This window comes from Falco peregrinus, chromosome 1, assembly GCF_023634155.1.
Source record: "Falco peregrinus isolate bFalPer1 chromosome 1, bFalPer1.pri, whole genome shotgun sequence".
Classification (NCBI taxonomy): Eukaryota; Metazoa; Chordata; class Aves; order Falconiformes; family Falconidae; genus Falco; species Falco peregrinus.
In genome coordinates, this window is record NC_073721.1 from 87,046,154 (window position 1) to 87,069,498 (window position 23,345).

At 46.9% G+C, this 23,345-nt stretch overlaps 1 protein-coding gene and 1 long non-coding RNA gene across 2 annotated transcripts in view; one reads left to right on the top strand and one right to left on the bottom strand.

Annotated features, from left to right (window-relative positions):
* Nucleotides 1-18,397, bottom strand: part of FOXN3 (forkhead box N3) — a 212,151-nt gene extending 193,754 nt beyond the window's left edge. Inside the window, exon 1 of the mRNA XM_055814567.1 lies at nt 18,255-18,397. The gene's annotated coding sequence lies outside the window, so the exon portion shown is untranslated. The remainder of the gene's footprint in view (nt 1-18,254) is intronic.
* On the top strand, nt 17,021-22,981 carry LOC106112768 (uncharacterized). Its single transcript, XR_003556371.2, has 3 exons — nt 17,021-17,589; nt 19,912-20,113; nt 20,354-22,981. It is a non-coding gene; the product is annotated as an uncharacterized LOC106112768 (long non-coding RNA).
* Nucleotides 22,982-23,345: the final 364 nt, after the last annotated feature.

Here is a 23,345-nt window from a genome sequence, read left to right on the forward strand (position 1 = left end):
TAAAATGGAAACTGCATGGTATTTACAGCAGGAAGTCACCTACATCAGCCTAAAGGACTTAAGTGGTCCTAGTAAGTGCTGAACTAGCTTTAAGTCTTAGACCCAAACAACACAATTTAGGCACCCCTTATTTCTATTTGCACTTAATAAACTCTCAGTTATCATAGTATCCATTTATCCTCAGACAAGTTCAGCTTCAGCCTTGCAGCCTGCCCAAAAATATAACAAAATCAAGATGCTCTTGTTTTTTAAAGACCAAAATCTGTGACTCTTTCCTTTTCTTCATTAGCAGAAGAATTCATGCATGGGACATAGGATGAACAGGACATCAGGAGCATTCAGGAGGACAAAAATTAAAGAACTAAGTTTCTGTGGCCTGTCAAAATCTCTTTCAGAGTTTCTAACAGAGGTGATGAGGTCATCCTGCTACAGATGATCTCAGGATCCCAAAAAGTCATTGAGATCCTTCATTCACTTTTCATTTCATCAAAAGAAACATCTTTTCTGCAGATGGCCTGAATAGAGGTTGAAGTTGCTACTCTATCTCCTCGAATTTTGTTTTTCAGCTAGGACAAAATCCCACAAACAAAACCTGAAAGCAAAGCCTCCAATGGTCAGGCACAGGAGCCCCAACAGTTCCCAGATGTTCTCCATTCTGTTTCTGCTAAGGACAGTGACAGTTTGCAAGTGATCTCAGCCACTTCCCTGAAAACACAGATTTTCAATGGATTTGTGGTCCAGCTTTACCTACGCACTTCTGGAAATCCCTGCTTTGCCCCAGATCTGAAGCAGCACCAGCTGCAAAGCCAGAGCGTGCTGTGTGCCTCCCCAGTGTGGACCTGCCTCCAGCTGTAGGCTGCTTCCTGAGAGAAGGGTAAGCCTTGCAGTGACAACACTTCACAGATACCCAGCACATCTGGGTTTTGCTCCAGGTATGCTACAGACTGCTAGGTGATATCCAGCTACCTGGAGCATCATGGTCCCCATCTGCTGAATAAGGGCAATTGCTTCATGGGACATAAGAAATCCTATAGACACCAGGATAAAAAGAAACTTCTTAATATTTTTCTTTTCCTATTAGTAATTATGCCAACATTCTTCTCATGAAAACAAAAAAAAATCTGAAGCCCCCATGTTGCAGCTTTGTTAAAGGACCACATTTAAAACTTGAGGAGTCTGCTAAGTTTAAAGACGCACAGCAAAAACATCAGGTGTAAACACAGAAAGCACATTATGTCAAGTAGATATACTATGTCAACAGACACACACCAGCTGAGGAACTGTTATAAGCATATGTTTAAATCTCAGAAGAGAGAGACCTACACCAAAACAGAACAGGAGGAGAAGCTGTTCCCTCTCTGAAATGGCACTGTGTAGGAAGAAAATGCTTTTTGCTGTGTTAAAACATCTCCACATTCTTCTTTTCCTCATACTTTCAAAACAAGACTTCCACACAGAATGGTGCGAGCAGAACTTAATGTATTAAAACATAAACAGTTTTCACCTCCAGAGCAGCCGCAGATCAACATGCATATGGTGGCACTGAGCTTGCAAAATCCGCTCATACTCCCGACTATGGGTAGCAGCAATTTGCCAGAGAAAGGCTATTGAAGCCTTTTATAGCAATTCAAGCTACAAAAGGACACCCCTCTATATACAATCATCACAGCCTGGCATATCAAAGCACTCCGTAAGTCTTGGTGCTCGGCATCATTATTTTTTAGCAATTATTGTTCTGATGAGTAACCCTTGGGCAGCATCCAAGAATAAAGGGAATTTCTGCCATGGGATGCCTGGAGCATTTCTGCTCTGCAAAGTGAGGCAATAAAATCAGTGTGTGAACGTGCTGAACTAACGCAACCCATCTCCATCCCAATTGTGCCCAAAGGGGTCACAGGGTGAAAAACCAGACCAGCTAGTTGAGAGCTCTCTGGGAGCTGCCTCTCAGGTATCTCAGGCTACACGGTGCACTACGTAGAAGGCCTAAAAGCAGGCAGCCCCTATTACAGGTACCTGAGCAGCAACTGGCTTTCACTGAACCAGTCACCCAACCACAGGAAAAGGGGTTGGTTCTGAAAACACTTTTAGTGAATAAACAAATGCTAAGCCCTGGCTTTGGTGCAGCAACTGATGAAATTCAAGGGCATCTGTCCACATGGTTGCAAACACTACTAACAAGATTCTAACTTGGCACTAACTAGGAGCTAAAAAAATCCCACCATGGTCTACACTGACAATTAAACTGCTGTTTGGCCCTGGATTAATGAATGTAATACCTGACAAGAGTAACTGGAGATTAATGGCCTGTAACTGCTTGGCTACCTTGCAGTCTATAGGGTCAAGTACATTAATGTCAGCAGAGAAACAGTTTGTCTCAACCCTGTGCTAGTACTACAAGGACGCAATGAACTTGGAGATGAAGGCCAGGCTCTCGGAGTCATTTCTGTCACTAAGGTTTAGTGGTGGCAAATTCTCATGAGGAAGGGTCCCCATGCAGAGGGACTTTATCTCCCCTACAGCACATTGTGGAGGGACAATTCCGGCCAAAACACATTGCACGTGCCACCCTGCAGGACTGTGACTGAGGCAGAAGCTTCAGGGCAGGAAAGACAGCAGACTAAGCGTAAGCAGGTCACTCTGTCTCCAACCAGGGCCAGGATGGAGGCAGACCGGGACTCAGACAACCGCAGGCAGCCCCGTGACCCCATCTGTTCTTTGCTTGGCACATCTTTGTACAGGAGAGAGACACAGGCCAAAATTTGCTCTTGGTCACTGCATTTAATTGCAAAAAATTCACTGCTCTACATTTGCAGAAATATGCTTATTGCTTTGCTTTCCAAATCTGGGGCGTTTCCAGGGGACTCGGGACCTGACCCCTGAGTAGCAGCCAGGCTCACTGGAGCACCTGCACTCACCTCAAAATTGATGAGCTCAGGCTACTACAGCTGAAACACTGCAACTTAAAGCAGTACTCCTCAAACCTGGATCCCTATACATATGCCCATACATAGTCCCGAGCTCTGCCTGAATTAAGCCTGATTATTCAGCCGCTTTATCTTGGGGGAAAAAGAAACAATAGATAATCCAGAGATTAAACTGGAACTACTCTTCCTGAGAAATCACCTTCTGGAATGCATAGTGAAGAAAAAAAACCACATATGTAACTTAATACAACTCCCAGAGGAAAAATGAATATTCCAGTTGACCTTAAGAGAGTCCAGTAAAAGTGCTGAGTAAACCTGTAAGCACATGATGTGAGCCTCCTTCGAACCCTTGCAGATGAACCTTTTCCCTATATCTTTCAGATAGCAGAAATTATGTTTGTGAGACCACTGTTTATACGCAACTTCTGGGTGGAGACAGGAGTTTATAAATATAAAAAATGTTTGTATTACCCTACACTACAACAATAGTTTGAATAGCATGAAATAATTTACAAAACCTCCCTCAACCCCTCTACTCCTCAGTTTCTCAAATGTAAGTTTGGAAGGAAGGGCCAGAAGAAGGGGAGAGGGAAGGTCAACCCTGTGGTGCCTTGCAGGGCTAGCACCGTAATACACACACCACAGACCACGAGTTGCTCTGATACAATGGGAGCAGGAGCTACAGCAACCAGGACATCTTTCCACACTCAGGACATGCTTGGGAAGTATGTTTTGGCCACAGAGGTCATACAGCTTTCAGAGATACTCAGCACTCGGAGAGGGGATGCTCAGCAGCCCACCAACCCCTCTCAAGCTCCAGGGCTTCCCACAGGGCCAGCAGCAGCCACAGCTCTCCTGCAGTGGCACAAGTCCCCACCAGCACCAGATTCTCCCCCCAGCAACTAGCTCCAGCAACATCCCTTAAAAGAGGACCCAGAAAGAGCTCCAGACATATGTGTCCTGAACGTATCAGCCCCTAAAACATTGCTACAGAACACACTGGAGCAAATATATGGTAAAGTGCATCAAAGGAGAAAACAGGTGGTAAGACGTGCCAGCCTATGAATGCACCTTTTGACAATTTTTACTTTGCAGTCTCTTAAGCCAACAGTGCTTTTATGAAATATAGTCAAGAGAGCCAGCTTCAGTCTGCCTCTGAGAGCAGTGGACCTCTGACCACAAATGGGTATGGGGAAAACAGGGGTTTCTGTTCCCAACATCGCCCCCTCTCCCTCATCCACGTCCTCACCCGATTTCACGTATCTCCCCATTGCAGCAAGCTCTTTGGGACAGAAACACTTCTACCTGTATGTCTGCAGGATGTGCACTGCAGCCAGCCTCTGAGTCTTGTAGTGCTTCAATATCATTAATGCTACAGCAAGGTCCACCATGGCCGTTCAACTCTCAAGTATAAAATCAGCTCTGTCTAGCCAGGGAAGAGGAAAAAAAGACCAAAACAAAACCCCGAGCACATTAGTCACTGTTAACTGTTCTTTCCAGAAGCATAATATTGAAAGGATTTTACATATTTCCTGGCATGGAGATTTCGTGGTGGCTTTTAAAAATGGATGATTAGTAAGATATAAATCCCCAGAACTAGAGATCAGCAAGAAATCCTTTCAAACACACATATATACACATTACAACTTGAGTATTTTACCTTTCCCCAAAAAAGCAATTGCTGCTGTCAAGTACACCCTTCTACTACAGCCACATGCTCTTTTTAAGAATAGCTAATCATACAGAGGTATTTAATCAGTTATTTTTTTTCTTTAATGACCTAATGTTTTGGTTTGCAACTGCTGCCAACTCACACTGGGTGGAAATTTAGTACTGTCAGCATCTAATTATTATTTTAACACAGATTTCTCTACCTTCCTACAGTGAAGAAATAGCTAGAAAAAAATGCAGCAATGAGGAGCTTTTTAAGCCATTAGACACCACCCCTGTTATTTAGCTGCATTGGAAATTACCATTTAATGACACACAGAAGCTTGTTCTGCCATGCCCTGTTAGGGCAGATGCTCCCCAGTTTGCACCTCTGCAGCCAACTGAAGGGACAGCAAACACCTTGCCCTGGAATCTTGCCAGGCTGTGACACAGCTCATTAAAACATGTGCCAAAGAACAGAAATGCAGAGCACTTGGTTTGTGTTGTATGCTGGGCCATAAACAAACCAGACAGGTTTTAAACTGACAAAAAGAACCAGTCTTCCTAATTTTTCCCCTCGCCCTCTGAAATAAACTCAATTCTGCAACCTATTAACAGGTTACAGGGAAAATACGCGTGTTGATCTGTTGCAGACTGTAAGATAGGTTTATTCGATTCACACAGTGGGGAAAAAAAAAAAAACAAAAACCAGGCTGTATGATTTCAGAAGAAATCCAGAACTGTGCTGCCCACAGTAAACTCCCAGCACCATGCAAGTGTTGTACTTCATGGTGTTCTGGAGCAAGGACAGGTGCATGGAGAGGGCTCTCCCCACACTCCTAGCAAGTCTGGTGACGGTCTGCTCCCTGCTTTCTCCAAAAAAGCAATATTTAGGCTTTAGGCTTCAGCCCTCACAAAAACCAATGGAGAAATGAGACTGCTGCAAAGCAACAGCATCTGTTAAATGGCATGAAGCAGGAAGGGCTGTGAGGACACACGTGGATAACTATCTTCCAGAGCGGATGGAGTAGTCAGCCACACACTTATTAAAACAAGTATTAGTCTGTGATAGCAATCTAAGATAACACTAAGAGGTCTGTCACCCAAAGAAAAAAAAAAAAAAAGAAAAAAAAAAGGGGGGGGGGGGCAAGAAAAAAGATGCTATTGCTGGACCTGTGTCCATAGAAACCACATTTAACCTTAACAGAGGATCCCACTACACAGGTGACTACTTACTTGAGAAACACAAGCACCCTATTTGATATGTGCAGACCTTTGCATGCAGTCACACTCATATTTAAAAGAGAAACATACATATGTAAATGAAAACAGACAATAATTGAGATTAGGAACAGGAAGATGACAAATTTTATTTCTCTGACAGTAAGGTAGTGCTCTCTTGCCAGTTGGCAGGAATGAAGCATTGCTCTCCTCTACCTGAAAAAAAGAGGTCATGGATGTGGGGTTTAATATCCAGATGGTCACTATAAACAGAACCTACCTGTGACAAACAGAGAGGCAGCTATTTCATCTACTTAATACTAACTCTTCTCACAACGCACCTTACAAGTTGCATTCCTGGAGCAAAGGGCATGGTTTAAGAAGCCACATACAATTCCAGTTTTATGGTGTAAAAAAAGAGGGCAACAGCCTTGGTCACTGAGTGTATTTGAATGTCACTTTGTTAGGCTGTGCATTGCATTTGACAGAGCTAGCAAAGGAAATGAGAAGTGATAACTGATAGTGCTGTGATTAGATCAGCCACCTTGGGAAAGGTGCTGAAGCCGAGATATTTCACTAAAATAAGGAGAATCCTGGGAATAGATTTCTGGCAAGTGATCGCAAAGGAGATATGGCTAGAATTAGAAATGGATTTTGCAGGCAGATAAAACGTAATAGATAGAAGGCAGCTCAAAATGATATATCATGAGGGCCTACAGAGTGACTATAAAGTTTGTTCGCAGTTATTTAACATACAGAGATCCTAGAAAGACTTAACTTCAAAATACACTTGCTGTGTTATTAACTTTAATGTGCAGAAATAAAACAATGCTGCATTAAAGCTCTCTAGTCAAAAAAGGACGCTGCCTTCTCCCCAGCTATCCACCTCTGACTTCAGTTGAGTTGCATTACTTTACACCACAAAATAGAAGTGGAATAGAAATCACTTCTTGGGCTTCTGACTGACAAAGATACAAGAAAATGTATGTTTTGTTACTTTATCTTGAAGGAAGTTGCTTTAGTAATGAAGGATAACTACTGGCAGTGGTAAGTTACAGATTGTAATAAATTCATTACACGCATTTCTGTAACCTAACTATGTTTTTTCTTCTGCAGCTCACAGACAAAGCAGTTCTTTAGGCTGCTACTTAGGCATTTTAGGCAAAGAGGGTTAGCTTTACTGGATATTAAATAAGGCTTCAATCATCCTGCTGTCCACGTCTGTCTGTCCATCTCCTTCTTAACAAAGGTGGCCAATTAAATTTAAACATAAAGACAACTAGCTTCTTATGGTTCTGTAAAGCACAGTGGCCAAGACAGAGATCTAATGAGTAGGCTAACTCATGCAAAGGCTGCTACCTGAGTTCATTAGACATCCGTTTATCACCACAAGAAAAAAGCATTGACACCCCATCTTCACTTGCTCTCGTAGTCACCAGACCAGTCTATGGGCTTACCGGTCTACAGGTCAGAAAAGGCCAATACACTGCACCTAGAGTGCTGAGTCTGGCCCTCTGCTCCTCACTTCACTGCCTGGTAAAGCACTGAATTTTGCGCATCTAAGTAATGTATTGCATGTTGGATAATAAGATATAGATTACACAGTTACAGCAATATAAATCTATGTTGAAGCATATCTGTGTATAAAAAAAGTCTTCTCATCTGTTGGCTCCAAAGAGCCATATGTGCATCACTTACACTGCCAGAGTGGGAATACTCGCATAGATCACCTTTGGTATCAATGGAGAACACACCTGAGAGAGTGAGGATGCTGGGGAAGAGTCAAATATTGACACTGTTTACCTTATCACTGGAATACAAGTTAATAATAACCATTATCACCATCACTGTATCAATGACAGCAACGGAGCACCAAATTCTGCATCCATAAAATCAGAGGCAGCCACCACTGTGCCCAACGGCAGCTCCCCACGCATACATGAAGGTGGAATTTAAACATCAACAACCTATATGATCAAATGCCAAGCTATTTGCTTGGGCAAAATCTTCATTGAAATCAGCTAAGACAATCGGAGTCGACAGATTTGGGCATGAAAAGGGACAAGCTTAAATTTTTGCAAGCTTTCAGGCCCTCATGGGCACCAGAAGGAACAACTGGCTAGATTCTCCAAAGTGCCATGTTGCTTGCTCTAACACTTGTAGAAGTCAAGGTGCTTCCTCACCTACAGATGCTGCACCTGGGCTGAAACTCCTGTCCCTTGAGTTCAGAAAGAAAAGTTTAATTCCCAGCACTAGTACCTTGAGAGTCTCCATCAAAACGAAACTCTGCTTTTGAAGTAAAACAAGCTTTTCCCAACCACCCATGAACTGAGTCCTGCTGCCTGACTTTGTCAGCATTGTTTTGAATGAGCAAGAGGTGGGACATTTCTGTCTATATTAATTGATACTTACCTGGTTTCCTGCCCATTCATTCGTGTGCTGAAAGTGGTTTTAACAGTAAGAAATCTGCTGAATGTAAGCAGGCCATTAGCAGCTGCTCGAGAAATGCCCATAACACTGTGCATACCCTCCAAATTTCCCCAGTGTTCATATATTATTAGCAGGTGACAGGAACTTATATAAAGCATGCGAAATATGAAAGCAGGACAAATAATTATAATGGTGTAGAGACTTCTATATCACAGAAATTTTTGCTCCAAATCCCTTATTTAGGCTGCAGGATTTTGGAGTCAGAAAGCAAATCTTTTTTCCACACTATGTCTATGACAGAGCTGTGTCCTTTCAATCCCTGCTGCTCTGTGGCCCCATCTCTTACCCCCCCACACAATTAGCAGTAGCTAATAGCAGCAAGACTGAACACAAACTCAGAATGAAAATTACTATGAGGGAAAAAAAAAATCCTGCTCCAGATTTCAAAGCAATTCCTGAACTGCAAACGTCACACCATGAACAAGCATCCTCATTTGAGCAGATAGCACTTTGCACAAAAAGCAAGAAGGAAGGAAGCCTGGCCTAAATAAACCAAGCGCAGCCCCCATGCAGAGTGGGCAGAGTCCACCATCTTGGGACATAACCCCCTCACAGAGAAAGGGCAAGTGGGCAAGACTGATACTATTCTTATCAGCATAGCAAAGGCCATTTTGTGCAGCCCCTTGACAAAAGATAACGCAGCTTTTCTGGTAAAAAAGCCTTTGCTACTAGCACAGCAAAATGATCCCCTCAATAAGGGGCTCAAGGCCTATGTACTTGTGCCTGCCCCTTCCCTCATCTGTTGCATCTCTTCAACACTTCTGTACAACTCTCCAACCTGACTATACAGGTGCAAACCACTAGGAAGCCTGATACTACAGCCAGCATCTTTAATCAGTGTGGGTGATTTCTGAGCATGCACAGCCTTGTTGCGAGCCCATAAGGAACGAAAGCAAGGCCACTGCCTAAGCTCACGCCAACCCTCAACATCCCAGGGGCTGTGTGGGACCAGCAGCAGGCAAGAGCCCCTTGGCTCTACAACTGCTGATAGCCATTGCCAGAGGGTAACTACTGCCTTCTGGTCACCTGAGTGACCTGTGGTGAAAGGCATCACATCCTATCACTGCGCCTCTGAGCCCTCCACACCCCTCCTTGCTTTCCCCAGGTGTCACCGCTCAACTATTTTCACTTCAAAATGCTCAGTTCTTTTCTCAAACTGCTGAGATGACAGCAACATGTGCTTTCGATATAACTAGGAAAGAAATAAATCATTCCACTTGAGAAGCCAAAATGTTTTCTGTTTCTAAAGACACTGACTTTCCAACCCAGGCTGGTGGCCTCTGAGGTGCTGGGCAGGGAGATCTCCAGAGTCATGAGCAGGAAACGGGAATACCCCTACCTATCAGAAATGGCACCCTGGCTTACAAAAAAAACCAAAGCCATTTTTAAAATACACTTTACTTTTCACTTTTGATACGTTTGTGGGGCTTTTTAAAATTTTTCTTGTCTTGGTACCATTAGCCAGTCTCATTTCCAGTCATTGCAGCAGGCCCCAGGGCCTACAAACGGGTTCAGTTGCTCCAGTAATGAGACCTGCTTGTAAATAAGGGTGATCATCCTAACACACATGCCTAATTTCTATATTCTAGCTCATTTTTCCCTACATTTTACCTCATTTTTTCCAGTCCATGTTTTCTTCCTCCTTGCACAGAGTTACTCCATGGTGAAGTATGTCCAAAGCAAGACCTGCTCTGTCACAGCACAGACTGAAGCTGCGGTATTTTCCTCAGACCTTCTCCATCACGCCTCAGCCTTGCTCCCGCCAGACGCGGAGACCAGAGGGGAGCTCAGCTTGCTGCCCCTCCACACGAAGCCTAATAACCAGGGTACAGCAACCACAGCTACAGCGCTGCCGTATTTGATCAAAACCCTGTGACTTCCCGGCACCTGTTAAGACTTTCCTGAGCAATAACCTGACTGCAGTGCCTCCCCTGACACTCCGGCTGCAGTGGGCACAGCACCGAGCTGGAGGTCCCCGGGGAAGCTGGGGCACCTGGCCCCTTCACCCCCGGCACGGCGAGGCGCACAGCTGGGCATGGGCGGCCACAGCAGCACCGTGGCCATTAGCGACGCTGCCACAACCACCCCCGGGACATTAAGGTCTGCTGCACCATGACAGGAGGGTGTTTTGCAGCAACAGAAGACAGGGGGGCCGGTAATCAGACACACCAGTTAAAGAGGTAGTTTATTTATAGCTCAGCTTTTCAAAGTTTACTAATTGTAGTAGGATTATTCACAGCTCGCGTCTCTAAATAAGTCAATGTCACTCCCTTTCTCTTCTTAACCCTAAATAATATTTGGTAAGCTTTTTCTATTCCTTGTTCCAGACTGAAGGACTTCTGTCCTGCCTTGGCTTCACGAGACACTGTCTTCTGGCCCACCTCATCCTCGTCCAGCAACTGCTCTGTACCTCCACAGTCGTCTCCTCCAGCTCCTGCTGTGGCTCAGCCTCCTCCCCGGCCCCGCTCCTCACCCTGTGTGTGATCTTATTCACCCACACACCAATCACTACCATGCCAATGAGAAACCTACCTTTTGTCACCAGCTCTCCTCTCCAGCCAAGCCCATCACTCAGCCTGCCTTGCTGACATCTCTTGGCTGGGCATCTCATCATCAAAGCAAACCCAGCACTAGCTGCAATGGACCTTATGATCTTTCTTCACTTGCCCAGCCTCTCTCACTTTTGAACAAACTCCCACCCTCCCTGTTGTTCAGGTCTATAGCCTCTTGAGTTCCCCCATCCTTCACATCTTAACTCTTCTTTCAATACCACCAGACAGACCATCAGCTGGTGTAAGTCAGTGTAATTCCACTAACTCCAATGGCGTTATATCAATTTACAAGAGATGAGTTTCTGTCCTGGTGCCTCTAAAAGCAAATATATTCTATTTGACAAGTAAAAACCTCCAGCCCGGTCCCTCAACATCTCCTGTATTTATTACTGTGATCTCTTGTCTTCTGGTCGCCCAACAGCCACACACATTCCTCCAGAAATTCTTACCTGGCCTTAAGTTTTCTGCCGCTCACAACCCAGAAATTTTCCTTCCACTCTCAAGCCTTTTGTACCTACCCACATTCCACTCCTCAGCCATGCTTGGCTTCTTATGTCTTCTGAATAGGCCTAAAGTAATTTGGTGTGCTAATAGCAGTTAATTAGCAGTAACAAATCATGCACTGATTCAGAAGTTTATTTTATGCTAAAAAAAAGGGAAGGAGAGTCCCCATGAAAGTTCAACACCCATTTCAGATTAGAACACAATTAAAAAACACCTTTTCAACACAATGCAGGCACTTACTTGCAAATTTATGTACTTAATCACCCAGATTACATGAAGTGTTACATGTTATTTGTGCCATCCTCATACCAAGCACCATGCTATCCCAGGTAAGGCACCTGAAAGTTTCATAACCATTTTAACACCAGTCTAAATCCCTGCTTAAACCAAACATGCCACAGTATAAAACGATGCAAATGATACCACAATAACACCCTGTGCCTTCATGCTCTCTAGACCACACAGTTAAGTTTTGTAATGGCGGGAGGCTTGGTGCTTAAGTGGCTCCAACCCACACATTGCTGCTATCTTTGTATAAATGTTTCCATTTTGTAAATTAATAATAATAATTTAAAAAAAAAAAAAAACAACAAACCCTCCAACCCTGCACATTTTTTTCAGTTTACTATCTATTGGAAAAAGAGAAAAACTCTGTCCAAAAAGCAGAATGGCACCTGCATCCTACATTTAGGGTTTTCCACACCTAGAGAAATGTTGAGAGTATGGGGGCAAGATCAGGCCCCTTAATGAGACTACTAAGCAGTTCACCATATGCACAATGCCAGAATGATAAAATGTTAATGAAGTGAAAGTATATTAGTGAATTATTAAAATTTCGCTTCTCTCTGCAAAGCACAGAGTGGGAAAAACTCAGTGAAGATAATGATAAAAATAGGATCAAAACATTTGCATCCCTTCTCCACCTCGAACAAAAAAGCTTTACAAAATCTGGTGTTAAAATTAACATATTAATTGGGTAGCTTCTACAAATGATCTACTGTAAAACCCAGATCAAAACACGTTGGAGTTGGGGGTAAAATGAGATTTAATCCAGTTAAATCTGGATGGGTCAGACCTTCAGCTTCCTCCCATCTCTAATAACCTCTTGTAACCCCTCTAATGCCTCTGCTCCTTTCCGCAGCAAGCCCAGCCAGCAATTAAATTGGCAATGAGAAAATCTTACTGAGGGGAGTAAAGCTGAGCATAACTCTGCAAGGATGGGTCAGGCTGGGGAGTTTGCATCCGCATGGTGTGCCAGAAGCCAACTTTATCCAGGGAAAAAGTTAGCCTCTCTACAAAGCCCAAGAGAAAAAACAAAAAGCAGCACTGTACTGGGGAGCCGCAGAGCTGCCAGGGGTTGGAGACAGGAGCCTGCGAGCCTGAGACAGAAGGCAGGGTCACAGGAGATGCGAGGCCACTGCTCGGGTGCAGGTCTCGCAAAGGACTACACTAAAAAGAGCAACAGCTTTGCCATACTGTATTAAAAAGCAAGTTTCAATAAAGCTGCCATCCTGTGGAATGCTTTCCAGAATCTAGCTTAGATTGCCTCATACGTAAGGCCCTGTCTCTTAGGAAGATTGGTGTATTTTCCTTGCAACAAAAATAAGCATGCCAAGACATCGTGAGTGGGCTGTATCTGCAAACAGGTGCCAGGTAAGGAGTTTGCAATTAGGCTCCCACCAGGGAACCTCGCGCTCAGCCTGAGCAAACAGAGCTCACATACAGGGACCCACCACAACCCAGCATGTGGGAGGTGGGTAAAGGAAGGCAGATTTGTGGGCCAAAACCACCCTGGTCCTTAAATAATACCTATCTTTATTTGGTTTTAACCTATATTCAGTGAAAGGTAAAAACATCCAGGGTTGGAAATTTCATCGTATCAACTAGCATTGATGTAAATTCCTGCTAATGTTGGAAAAAGCAACAGCGTTAAACAGCTAGGCAGATCTTTCCATCCAGTGGCACCTACCAACTCTGACCACAGGTCATAGCCTTGCTGGCTGGCTAGCCGTCCTGCAGCCAGCGCCGACACAGAGCAACACCACCGCCAGCAAAGACATTCTTAGACTACAGGCAGAGAAATACAAAGGAAAGCACAACAAAATACTGTCCAGCATAATAAGCACAAGTTTCGCCGCCAGCATACTTAGCCCAATCCAATTTTTGCAGACATTACAGAATAGATGAGCTTTATGGAGAGTTTTGAAAGAGCATAATGTGCCACTTCTGTTCCTCCCCGAGAGAGGTGGGGAAAAACTGACCCCCGGTGAGCAGACGTGCACCAGTGCCTGGGCTAACACAAGGCTGGTCCTACACAACTTTAACCACCTGAAAGTCATGTGTCCAGCCATGGCCCCTCTCACCAGCCACCTCCAGAGCAGAGCTATCCCACCACTTTGTGCCCATCCTCAAGGAGGACAACCAGGGTGCAGGGAGACTCACTCCTTCATGGGCTATGCAGGCAGGCAAGGTGCAAACTTTAGGCTAGACAACCAGCTTCAGCCCAGATCAATTAAAAGTCCCAAGACCGCTAAACGGTTATAGTGCAGTTAAGGAGGGTTTGAGCTGCCCTGATGCTTGGCAGCTCAACTTCAAGCACCTTAAATGGAGTAGTATTTCCAAAGCTTAGAAGAGAGTAATTTCCCAAGTACTGTCTTGCCTTCCAGAGCTTCAGGGCAGTTTCCCAGAATCAGCTGATTGCTTCTAAAAAAAATACAGGGCCCTAACTTTTAGGTTTAAATGAAATTTTCTTGGAGTCTTTCCCCCGCCACCTCCCAGCCCTTCATTATTTTGTTACAGTTTTACTTGGGCTTGGCCATGAGACCAGGTAGCAAGCCAAACATGGTTTCATTAGAAACATTTCAAAATTGTGGCCAAAGTCATGCTGCACTCTGTTATGTCTGAAGTCATGAACTGGCAAACCAGCATCAGCCAGGATGGTCCCGTTCCAGCCCAGCTTAGGCTTCTGGACAGCCCTGGCAGCCTCTTCTGCCAGGAACATCTCCTAACACCAAGACAGCTCCTATGCCAAAAATCACTACTTAAAGCCACAGAGGATGCCAGGCAGCTTCTTACAAGTTTATGTAACTTTTCCACATTTACCTCTCAAAACCCTCTGTGAAAGTTCAGGGTAACACCATAAATACTCTGTTGCAAGCCAACATTGGAGAAATAATGTTTATTTCCCTGAACCTCCCTGCTTACTAGAACACAAAGACCTGAATCCTAGCTCTTGCCTTTAGTCTGGACCTTCGTTCAAAGCTGTGTCTAATCGTACAAGCCTCCAACCTGGCATCCCCGCCATGCCAGGCTGGACAAGGACCAGTAAATGACTGGTATTTTCTGGAACCACTGCTTATATTCTCACCCCCAACCCCACAACCCAAATATATACACACTGCATTAGCGCATTAGCACAGGTGCACTCGGGAAAGGTAGACACATTTTCAAAGTTTTAATCCGTAAGCAATTGCTAATTAAAGGGCAATTAATTTGACTATAAGCTCTGCTCCTAATTTGCCTTGCAATTTTGTGCAGTCCATGTGAAATGCTACGTTTTGGCTTCCTACACTCATACAACTTCTCTGGATATTAAAAAATTAATTTCTGTTAAGTGATTTATGATCCACGATGAAAGGCAGTTCAGAAGTGTAAGGGCTGCTCCTATTAGTAAAGTAACTGGTGCATTTTTTGATCTTTCATTCTGGGGGGGGGGGGAAGCCTATCTGAGTATCATTAATGAGGCTCAAAAAGTATAAATTGCAAATTGGACACTTTTGAAAATGTGGCCCAGGGAGGTTGGTGGGGTGGGTTTTTATCACGGCAAAAAACGGCAAGGCAACACAAGCATTTAACTTCTTGCATTTCCCTCAGGAATCACTGACATCATAAAACTTTCACAAACTAAAACCATTAGAGATAAATAGAGTAGCACAAACACAGAGGACAGTGAAGGGTAAATCTAGAAAGTACCTAATCCAGCTCATTTCCTTCACTGTGTAAAAACAAGTAACTGACACACTTCCTGCCGGCAAACCTTCCTGCAGATAAGGCTGCTCCCGACAACAGGAAATTCGCTTCTAGAAGCAAGCACACTTTCGCTACCAAGCCAAACTTTCTCCATTTGAACTCCACAACAATTAAAAGCAGCACCTGGCTAATCAGACACGAGCGGGATTAAAGACGCAGCTACCCAGCTCCCTATGCCCTTCCCCAACACAAGGTGGGGGGTCCCAGCTCCTGCACCCCCAGCTCCATGGGACTCCTCGAGAAGAAGCGGGCGCTGCTCTCTCCAGCTCTACCATCCCTTTAGGCTGCTCTGCCCGCAACCAAATTTTTAAGCCAGGCCTTGGGTTTTTTGGACAGCAAGATGCAAGGGTGTGGGTAGAGAGGATGCCAAGCACCTCTGCCTCAGCGCCCTGCAGAATTTACCTCATGATCCATAAGACCTGCTCACCATTCTCTGGTTTTCTTAAGAAATAATAATGCAAGAAGTGAAATGCAAGCAAAGGGGCAAGAGAGGTCAAACTGGTCATTAAAGGTTTCAAAGTGATGATTTATACAGTGGATAAAGCACTCAAGTGCTTTTTCTCAGCTTGGTCACTGCAAAATGAAGATTAAAGGGAGCAACAAAATGAAATGTTTCAGAGAAAATGCAGTGAATGCTCAAAGACATCTCTCCATCACAAACTAAAATCAACAGCTGCTGCCCAAGAACATAAGTAAAAGCATTAAAACCTTCATTGTGAGTTTGCTGTGAAATACTTCTCTCCTGCTCCAAAAGCAAAATAGCGCTCTCCCTTCACACACAATAAACTTTCAATAGTCCAGCAAAGTAAAACTTCAATTTACCACAATAACAGTCTGATTTTCTCATGCTGCATTCATCAGTAATGAAATATATTTTACTCTTGTATCTCTGCTTTTGTCCTTAAGTAGCATGCTATAACTGAATGGTTATTTTCTTTATTATTATTAAAAGCAATTGCACAGGGTTTCCCATAGCCATTTGCCACCTTTTTTTTTTCCCCAGGTGAGGCAGAGTTGTGAAACACCCTTAATATTCAAGTCCCAATCATTACATTTTAATATACCTTTGTAATGCAGAGGAACAGAGGGAGATGTAACCAATTCCAGCTTTCTTTCCCAGTCCACAGGTTCCCACAAGGTGGCCTGGTCATTTGATTAAATGAAAAAGTCATCCCTGGCTACTTTTGGGAATTAATCCCCGTGGTCCTCCCACTGCAGGCCTGGCTGGGGCAGGACAGCCACCACAGGGAGGGCAGCCGGTGGGTACGGGGCAGGGGGTCTGCACCCCCCAGGCTCCTCCTTGGGTGGAAAGTGCGGGATAGGGATAATGTCCAGAGAGGGAAGAGGGGAGGCGGCGGCGCGGGGTTTTATTGTAAAATGACCTTGATTTGACAGGCACGTTCTCGAGTTTCAACAGATGCTGTGGGAAAGGCAACTGCAGGCAAGGCGGTCTGCAGGCATTTCTGATGATATGCAGACTTTTTTTCTTTTGCCCTTTTTTTTTTTTCTCTTAAATACACGGGGGGGGGGGGGGGTAGTCTTCTCAGTTTCCATGACAACAGTGTCTCCACTTGTCTGTTATTAGATACCATCCGCTTCCTGTGTCTAAATTTTTAAACCAATCAGAAAAGTGTTTATAGATTGCACAGCTCCTGGGACAGTCCCTCTCCTCCACGGGGGCCACTTTGCTGACGGTAACGCTGGGGCGGCCGGGGCTGCAGGGCCCGGTGCTCGGGGCTGCAGCGGCCGCCGTGCCAGTGGCCGGCCGAGGGGCGGGCTGCGCCGCGGGAGCCGGGGCCCCGCCGCCCGACCTACCGCGCCCGCCACAGCCGTTACTGCCTTGGGGTTCTCAAGCCCACACAAACCAACCGCCATTGTTCGCTCATGGCGGTTCCCGGTTCACCCCGCGGAACAGCAGGAGCCCTCCCCACGCGAGAACCGCCCGCCTCGGCGGCGCCGTTATCCCACCGGGGTAACGGGCCGCTCTGACGCAAACGGCTCGCGGCGCAGCGGCGCCTCGCTGCAATTAAAGTTTCGGTAAACTGGGTTGGCGAGCCGCCGCGCGGTACCGCGCACGCCGGCCGTGTCCACAGGCACCTCTTGGAGGATGTCGGTAACCGCTGGCCGCGGCACAGCCGGCGGGTCACCGAGGAAACCCTCCTCCCGAGTGCAGGGACACACGCACGCAGTGTGAGGAAATTAATTCACAGTAAGTCCAGGTAAGTTCAGCGCCAGCTTAAGGGCAGGCAAAGGGCAGCCGGTGCGAGCGCAGGGAAACCCCTTCGCTGGCGGCCCCGGCCGGCCCCCGCCGAGGATGCCCTTCAGGCGTGTGGGCAAACACGGACGGAGCCCGTTAAGTACCGAGCGACTCCCTGCCGGGCGCGGATCCAGCAGCCGGCGGCACGCCGGAACAAAAGGGAAGCGGCGGGGTGGCTGCCCGCCGCCGGCTGCGCCGCTGCCCCGCCAGCGCCCGCCGGGGCCCGGCTGGGGCCGCCGCCGCGTCGCTCCCGCCCAGCCCGCCCGCCGCGGCCACGTCCGGGCGCCCGCGCCGAGCCGGGGCCGGCGCTGCCGGGGCACAGCCCGCCCGGGATGCGGCCCGACGGCCGCCCCGCAGCCGTCCCCCGCTCGCCCCGGGGCGCCCTTCCCGCCGCCCGCCGCCCTCCGCGTCGCCGGCGGCGGGACGGGTGCGGGCAGCGCGGGGCAGCCCCGACGAACTCCCCGCCGCGGCCTCCGGGCGGCGGCCGCCAGCCCCAAAAGTTTGGCCGTGGCTCCCCGCCCCGGGAGGGACGGGGCGCGGCGGCTGCCGCGGGGACCGGCCGGCTGGCACCCACCCGCCCGCACGCGCTCCCAATGACACCGCGAAACGCTTCGCTGCGGCCGTTACCTCGTCGCCGCGGCCCGTGGCTCCCGCCGCCGCCGCGGGGGTAAGCTGCTCCCCGCGGCCGGCCCCGCTCCGCGCCCCGCGGCGGCAGGCAGCCGCAGCCCGCGCCGCCGCCTGCCGGCCCCCCCCCCCCAGCCCCGGCGGCGGCGGCGGCGCGCCCCGCCGGGCCCTAGCGCCGCCCGCCCGCCCCGCCCTGCCCCGCCCCGCCGGGCCGCCCCCCGGAGCTGGCGGCGGGTGCCCGGGCCGGGCCTCCCCGAAGGAAACTTCGGGAGAGGGGTCAGCGTGGGAGCGGGCGGGCGGCGGGGCGGGCCGGGAGCGCCGCTCCCCGCGGGTGCGTGGGGACGCGGCCGCCCGAGGGCGGGAGGCGGCGGATGGCCGGCCCCGCGCTGCCTTCGCCTTTCCCCGCAGGGGGAAGCCCCCGGGGGGCCGCTGTCCCGCGTGTGCCCGCCCTGTCCCCCTGGCACACCGCCGGGGCACGGCCCCCGGGGTAGCCCCGCGCCACCACTCTGTGAGCGACCTCCGTGCCCTGGAGCCGGACTTCTGCTGTCTGGAGCCGGAGACACGCCGAACTAAAGCTGTCAGTTATTTTCCTTATCATTTTACCGGCTGGGAGCTCCGGCCGGGGCCTGGCACCTCACCATCGTGTGTGCTTTACAGCTGAAAACAGAGACAATCCCCTGCGCCAGGAGAGCTCCTGCCCCTTCCTCCTCGCTCTTCTACCCCTCCGCAGCTCCCATCCCAGCTTGCTCCGGCTGCCTCCTGCCTGGCTCCCATGGAGCAGGGAGAGGGAGCTTTGGACCGAACTGGGGCCCGTCAGGGGCTGGGAAGGAGCTGGTGCCGTCAGCGCTGCCACGTGCCCGGGGAACTATCAAGCCTGTAAAGGCCATGTAATTATTCACTGTAAATTTACCTTTCTCAAAACAGCCCCACAGAGTGATAACTCAAGGTACGTGCGAATGCTGCAGCGATTATAGGAAAAGCCTAGCTTTATCCCTTTCAATTTATTGTGCCGTAATGTGGGAATGACTGGTTTGGGACGCAATGGGATTTATTTTTCCCTGAAGGATACATCCTTTCCTTGACACTGAGTCTGGACAGAGGGCAGGACGAGAGCTGTGTCCTGCCAACACTTTTTCCTGCCTACCCAAATTCCGCTACTCAACTATATGGGGCTCCCAGCCCCAACACGCTTTGGTGTGGGAATGTCACAAAGGAACCCAGATTCTGCACCAGCATGACCTTCGGAGGTCAACAATACACAAAAACTAGCAACTCTGAATTTTGATGATACAATTTGAAACAAAAAAGGAATGTTCTTCTGTATCTGTATGGAATACAGCTTTATTGGTAGAAGGGAATGGAAACATCATTTCTCTGCCCTTTTTTCTTGCTGTCTCAGGATGGATTTTGATTAAGCCTGCGTAGGTTGAAGTAGCAGTGCATTTCTTTCATTCGTAAAAATTGCTGGCATGAAATGTCTCCCCGCTCCCACCTTGGTCCTAGCTGTATCCCTGTGCACTGCTCGTCTGTGCAGATGGCCATAACCTCCTGTTGATTCCCTGATGCTAGCGTCTTCAGTGGGTGGATGGGCTCAGTGTATTCCAAAGTGTGTATAAAGCCCTGGGGTTTCCTGAACAAAGTTACACTTTTCCTTTTATAGGTGGTTTTGGTGACATGGAGACGGAGGCTTTGCCATCCCACAGGATTCCTGCTTAAGACATGCAAGTCCCTCATTCTGTTTGGTTGGAAGATTTCTACTGACTGCTCTGCAACATCCATAAGACTGCAGCAGGAGAGATCAGCCCTGCTCACTGAATGCCTAATGGTGCCCTTACAACAAAGCACTGACAAGAAATTGCAAGGTATGGAATAAACTTAATCCCAGGATCCTTTTCCAGGCTTGTTTTCCTTGTTCAGATGGGTAGCCATTGGTGTGGTAGCCACTGGAGCTGCTCTTGAAGTAGAAAAATCTAATTTAATTTTAGTGAAAACACCTCACGAGTAGCTGAGCATTTGGGCTCAGCTGACGATGCAGCTAGAGCTGGGGACCCTGGGCACCATGTTAATAACAAGATATCTATTAACTGTTTTTAAAATTACAGATATCTGTTTGCAACATCACCACATAAGGAAATCCCACAGATGCCAACAGGAGTCTCCATGAAAGGCAAAATCCTGGCCCCATTGAAGGAATCCCCAAATCACGTAATCATCATAGACACTATGGGTGCTGATTACTTTTTGCAGGGCTCCTCCACATCAACGTTACGAAGAAGTCATTTTTCCCTGTGCTTGCCCATTAACTCTAAGCCAGGTAATTTTCCTAATGAAATCGGTAATACCATTTCTTTGTCCTTTGATCAGGTTGTCTGAATTAATTTGTGCCTGTATCTATGCTAACCACAACAGTTTTAAACCTCAGCCTAAGTTCCTGCAAAATTTAGCCACAAATACATGCATTTCCCTTCTGTTGTTTGCTCCCAGTGATGCAAGCTTCATTATTCTTTCCTTTCTTCCTCCTTCCTCCCACTCATGTATTTGAGGCTTTCTTACATGCTTTGTAGCTCTGCTTCTCACCTCCTCCTCATTTAGATCCTTCCTAAAGAAAAGAGTGTCTTAGAAGACCCACGTTTGCAAAGGAAAAATATTAATAGTGGAGACTTTCTCAGAGGTGCAGTTTTCCTATGTCTTCAAGTGCATCTTGTCTCCCTGTATCAATCTTAGCAATGTTAACTCTCCCATGTAGAGGACTGCTTTGTTATCTGTATCTGTCGGATAAAATATAAAATTCTTGCCTCTCTCCAAATGGGGAAAAAATTTACGATCTACACTGTAGAATGTTTTCTCATGTCCATGTCAGTCCATTTTCTCTAATTTTCCTTGAAGTTTTTCATTAAGCCTTGTTTTCTTGGAGAGCCTGTAAATCCAGGCTTTCCAGCTGGCAGCGCCTGGATGATTTCTGGCCTTTCGCCCGAATTTACAGCCCCGAGAGCAGCCCCAAGGCACAGGTGACTCCCCTCCTATCTCAAGAAGAAATGCCCCTGCCGCCTCTTCTCTGCTGCCAGCACAGCACCGTGCTTCCTCCAGGGACAGACAGATGAGAGGCACTTTGCCACAGGGATCCCTCTTGGGAACAAATCCAGTCCCGCGGGGGATGCAGCTCAAAAGGAGTTTGGCTGCATCTACAAAGTAGCTGTAGGTCCTGCTATAAACCTCCTCATATCTCTTCAAGGACTTGCTGTAGCACCATGTGATTATTTACCAAGGATCAGAGTTAGGAGGCGTTGCAGGAGATGTGCACAGTGCTTCCATGCGTGCCCTGCTCCACAACTCCATTGTGTTGTGTTGTTACCATTCAATTTTTCGCTTCCAAATTTGTTTATCATGACTGAGATGGCTGGGGGGCTCCCAGGCCAGGTATTGTGATTAATGGGGGCAACATGAAAGTGAACATAACTGTGGTTGGAAATTGGTCACCATACAACTGCTCATTGTTTCCAAAACGTCATTCTATAGATGTACTCTTTACCCTTCTAATTTCTTGAACTTGTTTGGTCTCCTCATTTGAACACAAAGATGAAAATGCCAATGCTTTAAGCCAGATCACCCATTTTCAAAGGCAGAAAGATGTCAGTGACTTTTTTTCCACTTACCCATTTGCCATTTGTATCTCACAGTGCAAAACCAGAAGGCAAATAAAAAAACATTCATCTAAATTTTCAGATATTCCTAATATACCTAGTGCCTCAGTTTTTTGTATGCCTGACTTGAGTTATACTTAAGATTTTCATAGGACAAGTATTCATGCAGTTCCAGGTCAATTTACTGTTGCCTCTCAGATGTACAGGGCATATGGCCCAGACTCTGCACCGAAACACTCCTGTTTCTGGTGCTGCCTGCCCGAGCACTCTACCACGTAAGGCTGAGCCCTGGACAAAGTAGTGAAACACAGGGGCATTACAGTAATGACATTCCCTCTTCCGTGCTCATGAATCAAGTCCCACTCGCATTCCCCATGGACAGCCAGGCAGACCTTTTATGGTCACATAGGGGTACTTAATTATGCACATATATGTGTTCTTCTACTACTTTAACAGCGTAAGAGTCACTTGAGCAATAGATTTGATTTTATGAACCAAAAGGATAAAACTCAGGTTCTCTGGTGGACAATGAAAGTGGATTTTTTCCACTCTTCCTTATTTTATTTTTGTTAATATCACCCTTAAACTTTGAATTATCCTGCAAGCATTAGGGCTCATTAACTTTGTTTCAGCTTGTACTTTGTGTTAATGGGACATTTTTTTTGTAACAAATATGAATCACTTGAATGCTAAGGCTTAAATGTTTAATACAAGTCATTAGTAGAATTACGTGTGAGGACTTATAAGAAAGATGATGGTGTTGTTATGGTTACTGCTGTATCTCTGGCTGTCAGTGGTCTTTCTAAGTTACCCTCTGCTTATGTCAGGCCTTGAGTTTTTAGCCTTCCATGGATGGGATAATCTGATTCTCACATACTTACAGCAAGCTCCGGCCTACATACCCCATACTTTCTCCAGGCTCACGTGAGAACAGAGACCTTCAGCCTTCCTGTGTGACCCAAACAATGTTTTCAAAACAGAAGAGCCATTTAACCTTTGAAATAAAGCATGTTGGTTAAAAACTGTTTCACATTCACTTTATCTTGTAGTCTTGCCAATGTCTACTAAAGTAAACATCTACAGATCTGAGCACTTTCAACCCCTTTTGGAGTCTTACTCTCAAAAACCTCTGTTTAAATGGTCCTCTGTAAATTCTCTGGGGTCTTTCATGTCTTGCTTTCCAGGAGCCCACATTCCTCCCAGGGAAACCTCTCCAGCAAGCCTAGCAGGGCCCCAGCCAAAACAGTGAAGAGTGCTTGCTTTGTTTCCCAAGTGTTTCCTCAAAAATGTATGCCTGAATCCATCTTCTCTCTCCTGGGTACACATCTTGACAATCCAGCTATTGAAGTAGCTCAATGTATGCACACAGTAAACATGTCAACACATCACATTCATAAATTATTACAGGCAATGCCAAATCTGCCACAAAGATTTTTTGACTTGAAGATGCAGA